This window comes from Schistocerca gregaria, chromosome 9, assembly GCF_023897955.1.
Source record: "Schistocerca gregaria isolate iqSchGreg1 chromosome 9, iqSchGreg1.2, whole genome shotgun sequence".
Taxonomy (NCBI): Eukaryota; Metazoa; Arthropoda; class Insecta; order Orthoptera; family Acrididae; genus Schistocerca; species Schistocerca gregaria.
In genome coordinates this window covers 23,033,292-23,046,073 of record NC_064928.1, presented here as the reverse complement: position 1 = coordinate 23,046,073, position 12,782 = coordinate 23,033,292, and the positions used below count along the sequence as shown (strand labels likewise).

The following is a 12,782-nucleotide window of genomic DNA, read 5'->3' as shown; positions in this document are numbered from 1 at the left end:
AGAGTTGTTCTTAGCGACACACTGTTTGGGTCTTGGCATATTTAGTTATGGTGTCACGATGGATGCTGATTGTGAGCAAAGAATGAACATTAATTTCTGATTTAAGCTCAAGAAAACTCCTAATGAAATATGGACAATAATTAACTGAGCATATGCAGAAGAGAGACTTTCAAGAAGTTGTGTTTTTGAGTTTCACAGAAGGTTTTGTGAAGGTGTAGATTCAGTGCAAAATTATCCCTGGTCACCTGTGCACAGTACATACTGATGCAAATGTGGAGCGTGTGAGACAGTTACTGCAAGAAGACTGTCATGTAACTGTGAGTGTGATATGAGAACTTAATTTGAACCATGTTGTGTGTTATAAGATTTTATAGCAAGATTTAGGGAAAAAGAAACTTAATGCAAAACTCGTCCTTCACACACTAACAAACACAAGAGGAAAGAAAAAAAAATTCTGCTGAACTACTGTATAGAGACAGGTGTGATCCTACATTCCTGTCCAAGATTATTGCTGGCGATAAAAGTTGGTGTTACCAGTAAGACCCTCACACAGAACGTCAAAGTGCTGAATGGCAGAGTCCTGCATCGCCAGCCTTTGAGGACAAAGACAGTGATCATCATGTTCTTTGGTAGTAAAAGATCAGTTCAATTTAAGTATGTACCTCCAGGTCAAGCAGTGAACCACTGTCTTTACATCAAAGTTTTGAAACATTTGTGACAAGCAGTTCGATGTCATCACCCTGACTGGTTGTATTCTCAGGACTGTTTCTTATTGCATGACCACAAGACCCTATACTGCTTTATCTTCTAGAGTATCTGGCCAGACATTATGACATTGTTATTTCTATCTGACATCTGCCACATTCGCCTGACATCTCGCCTTGCAATTTTTTTCTTGTTTCTGTGAGTGAAAAGGCAACTGAAAGGAAAGCTTCATCCAGATATTCTGGACATTCAATGGGCTGTGACAAACGAGCTTAAAAGCATCACAGTTGGAAATTTTCCTGCTTGCTTCCAAGACTTCCAGAAAAGTTGACAACTGGGTGTAGAGACTGTTGTGGATCTTTTCTGGCAAAGTGAGTTTATGGTTTCACACAGATTTATCACTTTCTTTTTCTCAGTAAACCTACAAGTTTTGGCAAAAAGAAAGGAACTGCAATTGTATTGTGTCTTAGGCTGTCATCTGTGCAAAAGCTTTTGTTTTGTCATACGAAATAGATGAAGAAGGGATGCACAGTAGCTTTACTGTTTTCTGGGTGAAAATCGTGGCTGGCAACAAACAGATAATTCTTTGCAAAATCAGGCAGGGCAAATACTTCACCAAGCTTAACAGTTCACTATACAGTTTTGAAATATTGTTTCATACTTTCAAAGAAAGTGGCTGAGAGGTGGTATCAAAAATCTGTAGCACTTCACACTGGCCTACTGCCAGTAAATAAGTTAAACAATTTGTTTGTATCCACTATTAGTACTTAAATTTCTCCGGGATCCGTGTTCATGCACAGATTAGTAAGGAGTAATTCAGCTGCATTTTTGTGAATCTTATTTCTTGACTTTTTGCCTTTTCAGTGATCTAGCGATCTGCCCCAGCTTCACACAGGAAACATCACAGTAAGACTCAGGTTTTGTTGAATTGGGTGTTTTTATTTTTTTAAACTGTAAAAACTGTTTTATTTTTTTCAATTTTTATTTCAGAAAATGGGCATATGATTAGTGAAACTGAACAGTTTGAACAAGATCCTGAATATGGGCTTTCCACGACACTTTACTATCTGAACACCTAGAAACTCAAAGACTTAATGCTGCCATTTTTACTATTGGAACAGTATCTCAAGTAAGTGATCGTTTGACACAAAAATTAATCTACTTAGCTTATTTTCATTTGCGTATGTCATATGGTATTATATTTTGGGGTAACTCTTCCCATTCCGAAAGAATACTATTGGTTCAGAAATGGGCGGTTGAAGCAATAAGTGATGAACTATCAATAAGCTACCACAACAATTAAAAAATCTTAGCCGTAATCCACACTCTTTCAGATCGAAACTGAAGAATTTCCTCATGGATAATTCCTTCTATTCTGTCGAGGAGTTCCTTGAAAAATTAAACTGATTCTTGTTGTATTGTTGATTGTGTTTAATTAAACTTATGGCTTGACTTTTGGGTTCGTAAACATTTTATTTTTACCTGTTAGTACATGAAATTACAACATAAGAGTAATGACACGTTCCATGACCTTGGAGAGATTTGGCCGTAGTGAGCTTGATATGTAAATAAAATTTAGTTATGACTGACTGACTGACTCGTTAGGCTTAGTGAAAATAAATTACATACATGAACATTCCCCTGATTCAGTCTATTAGTAAAAACTATAATGTAATGGGGATATATATATAAAATATACTTACTGTGTGGCAACAGGAGAACATAGAAAGGTACACTGACGGGGAAAAAAAATCACACCACCTAAAGAATTACTGTAGAGTAACAAAATTTCAGGAATACATTTGTCTAGATAATATACAGGGAAAAATGTATACAAACTTTGAACTGTCGTAGACAGTTTACTTTCTCACAGATATTTGACCTTGAAGAAACATAACACTATTTCCCGTTCTACAACAGGTGGATGTGCGTTTGAGTGCTAGTAGTGTGCTACGCATTCTGAAGAAAGGCAAGTTGTGTGTGTACATTCCAAGGCTGGTGCAACAGCTAAGTGACGACAATCCTGATGGAAGGTTAGAATTTTGTGAATGGGTTCGGGAGATGGTGAGGCGTGAACCAGGATTTATGGGTAGCATAATTTGGTCGGATGAAGCCCAATTCAAACTCTGTGGAACTGTCAATAGGCCCAATTGTGTGTACTGGGATGAAGATAATCCTCACATTACAGTTGAAAAGGCTGTGAATTTGCCTGGTGTAAATGTGTGGGGGTGGTTTGTCTGCAAGGGGACTCATTGAGCCTTTCCGCTTTGAAGGTACTGTTACTGGAGAAACAGCAAGCATTGCTAGGTATGACTTCATATTCCCTGCCATTTGTGCTTTATACGGTAATGACGAGTTTTATTTCCAACAAGATGGCGTCCCGTGGCACTATCATAGGGACGTACGAGCATACCTGGATCACAAGGTGCCAGGAAAGTGGATAGGGCGCAGGGGACAATCTAGTTTCCTGCACGCTCTCCAGACTTCACGCCACTGGATTTCTTCTTATGGGGCACAGTGAAAGATGAAGTGTACAAATGTAAACCACGTAACATGGACACACTTTGGAATTAGATTCAGGCAGTGTGCACAGAAATCTCATTGCACACTTTGGTACGACGTAATCACATTTGAAAAGTACATTTATTTTTCCAATTGGACTTGAAGCTTTCCATTTCCAGAAATTTAACATTGTAGAATGGGAAATAAATTTTCTATGACGCTTGAAAGTGTGTGTACATTTTTTTGACGGACCCTGTAATTAAGTGATGAACATTGCAAGGTAACAGGTTAATGTAAGCACGAGATAATACATTGCAAATTTGAAATGCTAGTACATTAATAACTGATGTAACTGCCACAATGTTGAATGCAAGCACACAAACTGTGTGCATTGTGTCGTACATGTACCAGATGTCAGTTTGTGGGATGGATTTTCATGCCTGTTTAACTTGATTGGGCAATACAGGGACAATTAATGCTGCTTGTGGATGACACTAATTGTTGTCCAATGATGTCCCATACATGGTTGATGCGGGAGTGATCTGGTAATTGAGCAGGTCAAGGCAACATGTCGACACACTGGAGATTGTGTTGGATTACAACAGTGGTATGTGGAGGTGAACATTATCCCGTCAGGAAACACCTCTTGGAATGCTCTTTAGGTAGTAGTGGCACAACATGTCAAATCACCAGATTGATGTACAAATTGCACCCCGTACCATGATTTCAGGTTTAGGTCCACTGTTTCTATTATGCTGACAGGTTGACTGCAGGCCGTCACTGGCACTGAGGCAGAACCAGGTTTTGTGAGAAAAAGCAACAGGCCTCCACCCTGCCTGCCAATGGGCTCTCACTTGACATTGCTGAAATGGCAAATGGCGGTGGTATGCAAGCTACAGGGTGTCTGGCTTGGAGCTGTCCATGAAATAACTGACTTGTAACAGTTCGTTGTGTCCCTGTGGTGCCAACTGCTGGAGATGAAGTACAATTCACCAGAGCCGTATGCCAAACACAATCCTATTAAAAGATCTCGCTTAATCTCATTGAGGTACTGATAATGCCAACTTTGTTGCCTTACAGGTATTCTTGACTAAGATCAGCTCACCATATCTAATCTCAAAGATAATTAACGCTCGCAGCTGTTGCAGTATGTATTTAAAGCAAACCTGATTTGCATCCTTACAGTGACACTGTTGCACAACATCCGCATTAGAGTGGCGCTAGCAAACAAGTTATGTGATGTTGGAAATTTCACATCTCCTTCTCGGTGTTTGAATTTTTTCATCTGTGTATTTAAATTTACAAATGTTTTGGAGCCAGTGGCGCCCTCTGGCAGAAGGATTAAAGGGGAGGAAGAGGGTTGATGGAAAAGGACTGGCAAGGTTTAGGAAATGGGGAAAGGTCAGGAAAGTAACCTGGAATCTGGGTCAGTGGAGACTTACCGCACCCAGGGTTCTGGGTGACTTTTCTGAACACTTCCATTACCTAAACCTCACCAGTCTTTGTCCTTCACCCCTCTTTCTTCTCCTTCAGCCATTCTCCCAGAAGAGGGCACGACAGTCTCCAAAAGCTTGCAAATGTAAATACCTTTCTATGTGTGTTTTCTTGCCGCTGCCTGGTGTGTAGATTTTTTTGTCTATCCCATTTACATTGTCTTTCCAAAATTGATCATTTTCATTGATATGTTAGTAAAAACTGTATCAAAAGCTGTATAGTAGTACTTGAGGTTAGTCTGATCGGAGCATCAACATGAACAGATTGGTGTACATTCAAGTGAACTGATGTGAACTGTGTTCATTAATTATCAACCAAATTTCAAACAGCTCAAGGCAGAAATGACCACTGCAAAAGAACTTTAAAGTATATTCTCACTTATTGCGTAGTGAAATATTAGATTTAAAATAAAATAAACATGTTTCTTCATTAATGTTAAATGTTAGTTCTTAAATAAAATGGTTCTCTTTGAATCGGTTCAATGAGTTGGATGACCACCAACATTCCTTTGGGAATCACCATAGTACAGACAGTAGGAGACATAATGTATAATTGATTAACAGGGTAAAGTGTGTATTAATCAATTCATTTCTGTGGTTCTTTTAGGTCTGCTGAGCTAGAAATTTCACGCATCAGCCATGAGATCAGTTTAGAAACAGACAAAAAAAGCGCACAGATGGAGTGTGGCTTTGATAATTTGTTAAATTGGAATGAAAGTTTCTTTGCTGAAATGAAAACAATAGGCAAGTTTTTCGGCAGTTTAGATTCAGCATGACTGTTTTCATAAATTTTAATGTTATTCTTGCTTTCAGGAAGTAGTTCTGCAGTTTCTGTTCTAGTTAATCTTGCTGACACCTCCAATTTGCATTTTATGTAGTTTGGGGATGTGGATGCCCATACAATTTGCAATATAGAGAATGGCAAGTAGTAAATTATACAAAGATTAAAAATACAAGTGTGCATTGCAACTCCAAAAAACATGCCGATTTATCAGATGAAAAATAAATTTATATTGACTGTGCAATAGTGTCAAATGTATTGTACAGTACAAGATATACATTTTTTATAGTAATCATCATACAAACATTAAAACATAGCCTAAATTGTACTATGTACAAAATAAAGGCAACGAAGATTTAAATGAAAGAAAGGATTATAGGTAAAATGAAATTCAAGAAAAATGAGGAATAGAAATAACCACTGCAATAGTGTGTCCAAAAAATGGAGTGGTGAAATAAAAGAAATTAAATCAAAATTAATTAAAATCACTTGAACACAGATTTCAAATGGAAAAAGAATGATAGGAAGAAAAATGAGAGAAAATGAAAAAACTGATATGATGATTAAAATGAGGTGATGAATAAATAGAAATATAAAATTATATTTAAACCAATTAATTGGATAAAAAATTATCAAAGTATTTTTGATAAAAATCTAATAATAAAAAATTAACGTACGTGACGAGATTCGAACCTAAGACCTTCTCCATGTCAGGGTCTTACCCCATCCTTTACACCACGCAGCCAGTCAATGTGAGGGTACTAAATCAATGGTATTGAGCATCATATACAATTACAAAATATTCTTTTTGTCGATAACTCACAAATGAGGGCCTACAAGGCTTAATGGCTGCAAGGTGTCATAGCTGGGGTATTAACCTACATCACAGTATTGATGGTTTCAAAAAAGTCGGTCCCACCACTGGAGACTTCTCTTTGTAAGTATGGCTTGCACAAAATTTTTAAATCTTTCATTTCATCAGATAGTAATGAAGAATGACTGTCTTCAACAATAAAATTAAACCCTAATGAATATATTTTTCTTACTTTGATTTTGGAGAATAGTGTAATCTAGGGTATATACTAATTACTTTATGAAAAGGAAAGTTGCTACTGCAGTCGTGTGTGTGTGTGTGTGTGTGTGTGTGCACACCTTGATGACGGATAGCTTATTTGTGACAGTCTTTTTGTTGGGCCTATCTCGTGACTCAGCATCTCCACTGTATGGTAACAACTTTTCTGGATTTTCTGTTGTAGGATATATTAATTATTTATTTATCCTACAAGTCTTCTTTTAAAGTAACTAGGCACTCATATTTTATCATAATATTCACAAGGATACATGATGATAGGTCTTACATTTAATGTGCAGTCTAATACCCAAAAATGGATAACTTACTTTCAGAAATAGTAAAAACAATAACAGCATTGTTGGTGGTAGTGGTAAGAGGACGACGAGAGGAGAAGAGTTTATATTGACTTTGTAAGCACCAAACCCATAAAATCTATGAGCCTAGGATTGCGTGAAAATCACCAGACCCTTAAAATTAACGGGCCGCTATATTTTATTTAATGCAAAACATTTAGAATGCTGGCCAAACCTGTAGAAATAACGTTTAAGTTCTACAGATATTTAGTAACAAAGTGCATCCATAAATGGCACAGCAGTGTTGTTTACAGCGCTGTAATTACTGTTAAAACTAGTCTTTGCGTTCTCAGTCTTCCTTACGTCGTCGTGTTGTTTCATGTTCGTAATCGTGTCTTGGGGAGGAGGGGGGGGGGGCAGTGGCAGATTGTCAGATGCAGAAAGTGTGGAATTGAATAATGGTAGTGGCACTCTGGATAATTTAGAGTGATTCTGTCAATTCTGAATACAGTGGTGTGTTTGAAGGCACATATTCCCGAATTTTCAACAGCATATCACTGCTCGTAATTGTGCAGTACACACATTTCTGCTGAACATCTCTTCTGTAAGAGAAATGTAGTTACATATGTGATATTCCTTTTAGAGAGAGAGAGATCGACGACAGCTTGTCTTCAGCTGCAGACGAGAATGATGTTGAAGGTGTTAAAAGAACTCCAGATACAGACAAATTTGTACGCATCACAGACAATCCAGAAGAAAAGAAGAGGAAATAACATGAAGCCTAATTCAGTTTTGAGTTCCTGGAAGCCAGTGACTTCAAGTGAGATGAGGTTTTCTTGGGTACACTTTTCCACATGTGTATTTCAAGAAAGCCAAAAATTATGGATCACTGGAGCACTAATCCTGTCCTTAACTTGGGGACAGAAGTTACAACTAAGAGTCATTTGCGTTTTACTCAGATGCTGTCGTGCTTGCATCTTGTCGACAATTCTAAAGAGAAAAAAACCAGGTGAAGATGGATTTCACCCACCGTTATAATAAGAATTTGAAGGAGCAATGTATCCAGGCATATTGTCCCACACAAAAACTGACAATTGATGAAGGAATATGCCCACTTCGAGGTTGTGTGAGCTTCCATTTTTACATGCAAATAAGCCTCATAAGCATGAACTGAAGGTTTACACTGGTGAGCATATTGTTGACTATTCTTCGTCCGCTGTTGTATTGCAATTGTTGTCTGACGGCGGCTTATTGAATAAAGGTCATACTGTGTACTCATAGATTTTCTTCCATTCCAGAGCTTTTTCAACGACTGGCTGACAGAGGTACTGGAGCTGTTGGTACTGTGAACAAATGTAGGAAATGATTACCTCAAGTTTTAGTATCTAATTTGCTGAAAGAGGGCGAAATGTCTTTTTCAGCCTAAAGATAATGTATTAGCAATGAAGTGGAAGGATAAGAGGGGTGTGTATACATTGTCTACAAGGCATCAGGCCACATTTGGTACACATTACTAAGGAAAATAGGTCTGTAGTAATGAAACCACTTTAGGTATTGGATTACCATCTGAATAAAATTGGAGTGGATATTGGAGATCAGCACCTTCAGTGCAATCCATTCCAGCGCAGAACTGTGAAATGGTGGCGAAAATTATATTTCCATCTGCTGCTGATGGGAGTATCGAATGCTTTTTGGCTATACAATGCATTGCACAACAAGAAACTCACAATAACAGACTTCATAACAGTGCTTGCTGCTCAGCTTTGAAGATGATACACTTCAAGTCATATAAAGGAAATAAGAAACTGTAGGTCGACTAACAAAGAGACATTTTTTTGCAGCACATACCTCGAACTACAAAGAAATATGCTGCTCGTGTGTGTCACGTGTGCAGTGCCAGGAGCAAGAAAGAGAATAGCAAAGTTTCTCGCAAAGAGACATGGTACAAATGTGAACAGTGTGGTGTTTCACTGCGCCTGGTACCTTGCTTCGAAATAGTCTACAATAACTGCATACAAATTTCACACAGAATCATATTGTTTTTTTTTACTGTGGAAAGATACATGTTATGTAGTGCCATGATATTCGTTAAAAATGAATAACAATTGCATTCTCTTATCCAGGCAGACATACACTGAAGTGCCATAGAGACGGGTATAGGCATGCTGAGATACGTAAGCCTGCAGGATACGGCACTGCAGTTGGCAGCACCTATATGACAACAAGCGTCTGGTGCAGTTGGTTACTGCTGCTACAGCAGCAGGTTATCAAGATTTAAGTGAGTTTGAACGTGGTGTTATAGTGGGTATAGAGGTAGTGATGAAGTGGGGAGTTTCCCGTACGAGCATTTCACGGTTGTACCGTGAACATCAGGAATCTGGTCCCATTCTTGCAGGATCTTTGTCCGGCCGCAGCGATGTCTGAGATTTGCTGTTTTACCAATGACGGCTGAAGAGAATCATTCATGGTGACAGAACTGCAACCCTTCCGCAAACTGTTGCAGATTTCAGTGCTGGGCCATCAGTAAGTGTCGGCGTATGGGCTTTCGGAGCCGAAAGCCCACTGGTGAACCTTTGATGACTGCACGACACAAAGCTTTACGCTTCGCCTGTGCACATCAATACAGACGTTGGACTGTTGATGACTGGAAGCATGTTGCCTGGTCGGATGAGTCTCGTTTCAAATTTTATCAAGAATGTGGATGTATATGGGTATGGAGACAATCTTTCAAATCCATAGATCTTGCATGTCAGCAGCAACTGTTAATATTGGTGGAGGCTTCTGTAATGGTGTGGGGTTTGTGCAGTTGGGATGCCTTGAAACGTGCTTTCAGAAAAGATCTCCACCCCCTGGTTTCTTACGGATTTATTCTGCATGCTCGTGGGAGCTCTACTGGATATTGGGCAGGTGTACCAATTTCTATGCCTCTTCAGTGTACATCAGAGACACATACCACCATCCCCACACAGTTATCAACTGGAATCTTTTTAATCACTGTTGACCATACTGGCACACCACCATATATTAACACTTTGGAGACTGGCCACTTATAAATGGCCAGTTTCTTTGGTCCACCATTCTTCCGACATTCTTCAAAAGTAGTATATATTAAAAAAAGGCCAAGCTTTAAGAGTTACTTTTCATATTTACTTTAATTCTTTGATAGATGACAAATTTTAAAATAATGTAGACAGGAACAAGTTGGTAGAGAATAGGTATCCTCTCAAGGAAAAAGTGTGTATTAATTTATTGAGCAATTTCTTCCTTCTGAGATTCGAAAAGATCTTGCTTGCTCAATGAACATGACCTATTTGTATCGGAATTATAGCAAACTGCGAAACGTTATTGGTACATGCACGAAATAACGTCGGTGCAATCTATCATATTGGTCAATACATTCATGACAGCTGTACAGGATGAGCGGATGGGTGTTATGGAATGATTAGGATAATATTTAGTCAAAGGCCATTTATTGGCAAAAGCATGTTAAGAAGGAGTCACATAGCCAGGCCTTGGGAGGCGAGGGTGAGCCAGAGTGTAAAGTTTGTCGAAACGAAGCTAACGAAAGTTGGCGTCTGCCAATCGGACCAGTCCGAGCAGCGTGCTGGCTCCAAAAACTAAGCCCCTGGTGCCGAAGTAACAGGAGAAGCGGGAGATGCTCTCTTGGACGCGCCCCTGTACCAGTGAACGAGCCCAGCAATGGGCAGCCGAGTAACTTCAATGCACCACGCAGCTTCCTCCGCCCTGATTGGTCCGGACCGAGAAATTCGCGGTGGCGGCAGTGGAACTTTCCAGAGTGCATAGCATATCCTCGTCAACACACGAGAGAGGCACTTGGTCAAGGTGCCCTTCCTCAGTGCTGACTTCCTGTTATTAGACCATGGGACGAAAGAATTTCCAGGCAGCCAATGCTGCTGGCCAAGGCTTGGCCGTAAGAAGAAAAATGAAGTTACCGTTGGAAAGCGCATATAATAAAGTAAAATCCCCTATGGCCTGGCTCACCCTTTACACAGCACCTGTTAATATTTGCTAATGTTGTTTTGAAATAATCGACAGCTGAAGGCAGCACCAGTCAAATTTCATGTTGTGAGATGTCCGTACATTGTTCTCATACCAAATGATTCCAGTTTTCAAGCAATAGGTGACTAAAAATTGCGACCTGACTTACACTCGGGCGTGGTCTTTGGAGACCAACGTCGAGCTTAGCTCAGGCCATTAAAAAGTGTGAACATTGTGTGTGCATTTTGCCTGGATACTGTCTAGTACTGTCTTCAACTCAGCCTGCTATCTTTCTGAAAATGACATCCATCTCTTGAGAGTTATCTAAAAATCATCCATATGAAGCCCATCAACCATCAACTGTATACTCACTTTGATAGCCGCTATCCTTTTCCACTGAAGGTTTCACCAAGACCTTCACAGACATGTAGTAGCTGCCAAAGTCCATCCACAAATAGATTGCGCTTGCCATCTCCACACAAGCCCCTTATTATCCAGCTGCAAAGGAACACTCTACATATTATCCAACACTGATATAATCCTATCCTCTGAGTTTTTACTATCTCTCATTGCATCATGAAATTAGAAACCTCTCTCAAAAGAGGTGCTCCACTGCCACCTACTTTAACAATTACCTGATCCATTACTATTCCACAGGGATGTGGCCCATAAGCTTCAAACTGGAGACAGGCATGGTATAGTAAGTCCCAAGACATGCCCTGTGCGCCCACCTAACACATTTTACTACAATCCTGTCAGACACATGCTACCCTGTTAGAGATAGGGCCACCTATGAAAGCAGTGTCATACACAGTGCCTGCTGCAGTGTCCGCACAGCTTTCGATGTGGGCATGAGCACCAGCTAACTGTCCACATGAATGAATGGCCACTGCTAAACTGTACCCAAGCCTGCTTCACAACCCCTCTCCTCCAGATGCCCTTCCCAACTTACCAAATTACATAGTTGGCCATTTTCCTCATCACACAACCTTGATTCTAGTCCCAATCTCTAGCTCACTCTGTTCTCTCTAGTTATTTCTTCCTTCATTTATATCCCTGTGTCAACCCACTCTACCATCTGATGTGCCATATGGATCTTCTGTCGGGTGCACTATTGTGGCCTCACCAGTAGCATGTTTTTCTTTTATTCCTTTGCTGGCTCTCCTTCCCAGTCACTGCCCCCAAATCCACCTTCACCCCTACCACCCCACCTTCACCCCTTCCACCCCTCCACCCACACTTTCATCTGCCCCCTCCTCTTTCCCCCACTTATGCTCTTTTTTTCTGTCACCCAGTAGACACAGTCCAATATTTTATTGTAATTCTGTCTAGTGATACTGTCTGCTTATTTACATTCCAAAAAATAATTATGATTTGAATGGCACAGTGATGTTACTCAGGAACTGCTAGTTAGTAACATTTAACATATATTTAACAAAAGGATCGTTGAAATGCTCTATGGGAAATGAGTCTCGTTACGTAATGTGTTAACATTGAAGAACACTTTGAATTTGAACAGCCTTCGTTGATTTGAACATTCTTCTTCCAGAGTGTAGCTGCATGAGTAGGACCAAAACGAATTTTGGTTTCTTGTAGTTTCCTTAAATCGCTTCACACAAATGCCAGGGTGGTTACTTTTAAAGAAGTTTCTCAACTGATTTTCTTCTTTATCCTTTCCTACACATCTTATCCTCTATCTGTGATGACCTACAATGCCTTCCACGCCTCTTCTCTATCTCTTTCTTCATTTTTTTAAATAAAAAAAAATACTTTTCCTGTAGATAAAACAGTTTTCATCTCCAGTGTAGTATATTCATTGGAAACAAATTGTTTGGATTTTGCTTAGTTTCCAATGCCCTTCATGTTCACTTACACTGTTCCACACACAGTATTAAAGTGAACACAGCAATGATCTTTTCTTCTTGTACAACAACTTG

General features: G+C 39.5%; 1 protein-coding gene across 7 annotated transcripts in view; it reads left to right on the top strand.

The window, feature by feature from the left end:
* The window catches only part of LOC126292113 (replication protein A 70 kDa DNA-binding subunit-like), a 53,423-nt gene that overhangs the window by 15,691 nt on the left and 24,950 nt on the right, over positions 1-12,782 (top strand). For 4 of the 7 annotated variants that reach the window (XR_007552011.1, XR_007552008.1, XR_007552005.1 and 1 more), the window contains exon 4: positions 1,696-1,834. The exons of 1 other annotated variant lie outside the window; for it this stretch is intronic. The gene's annotated coding sequence lies outside the window, so the exon portion shown is untranslated. Of the gene's footprint in view, positions 1-1,569; positions 1,612-1,695; positions 1,835-12,782 lie in introns of all 7 variants that reach the window. 2 more of the 7 variants (XR_007552009.1, XR_007552006.1) reach the window with 1 other exon arrangement.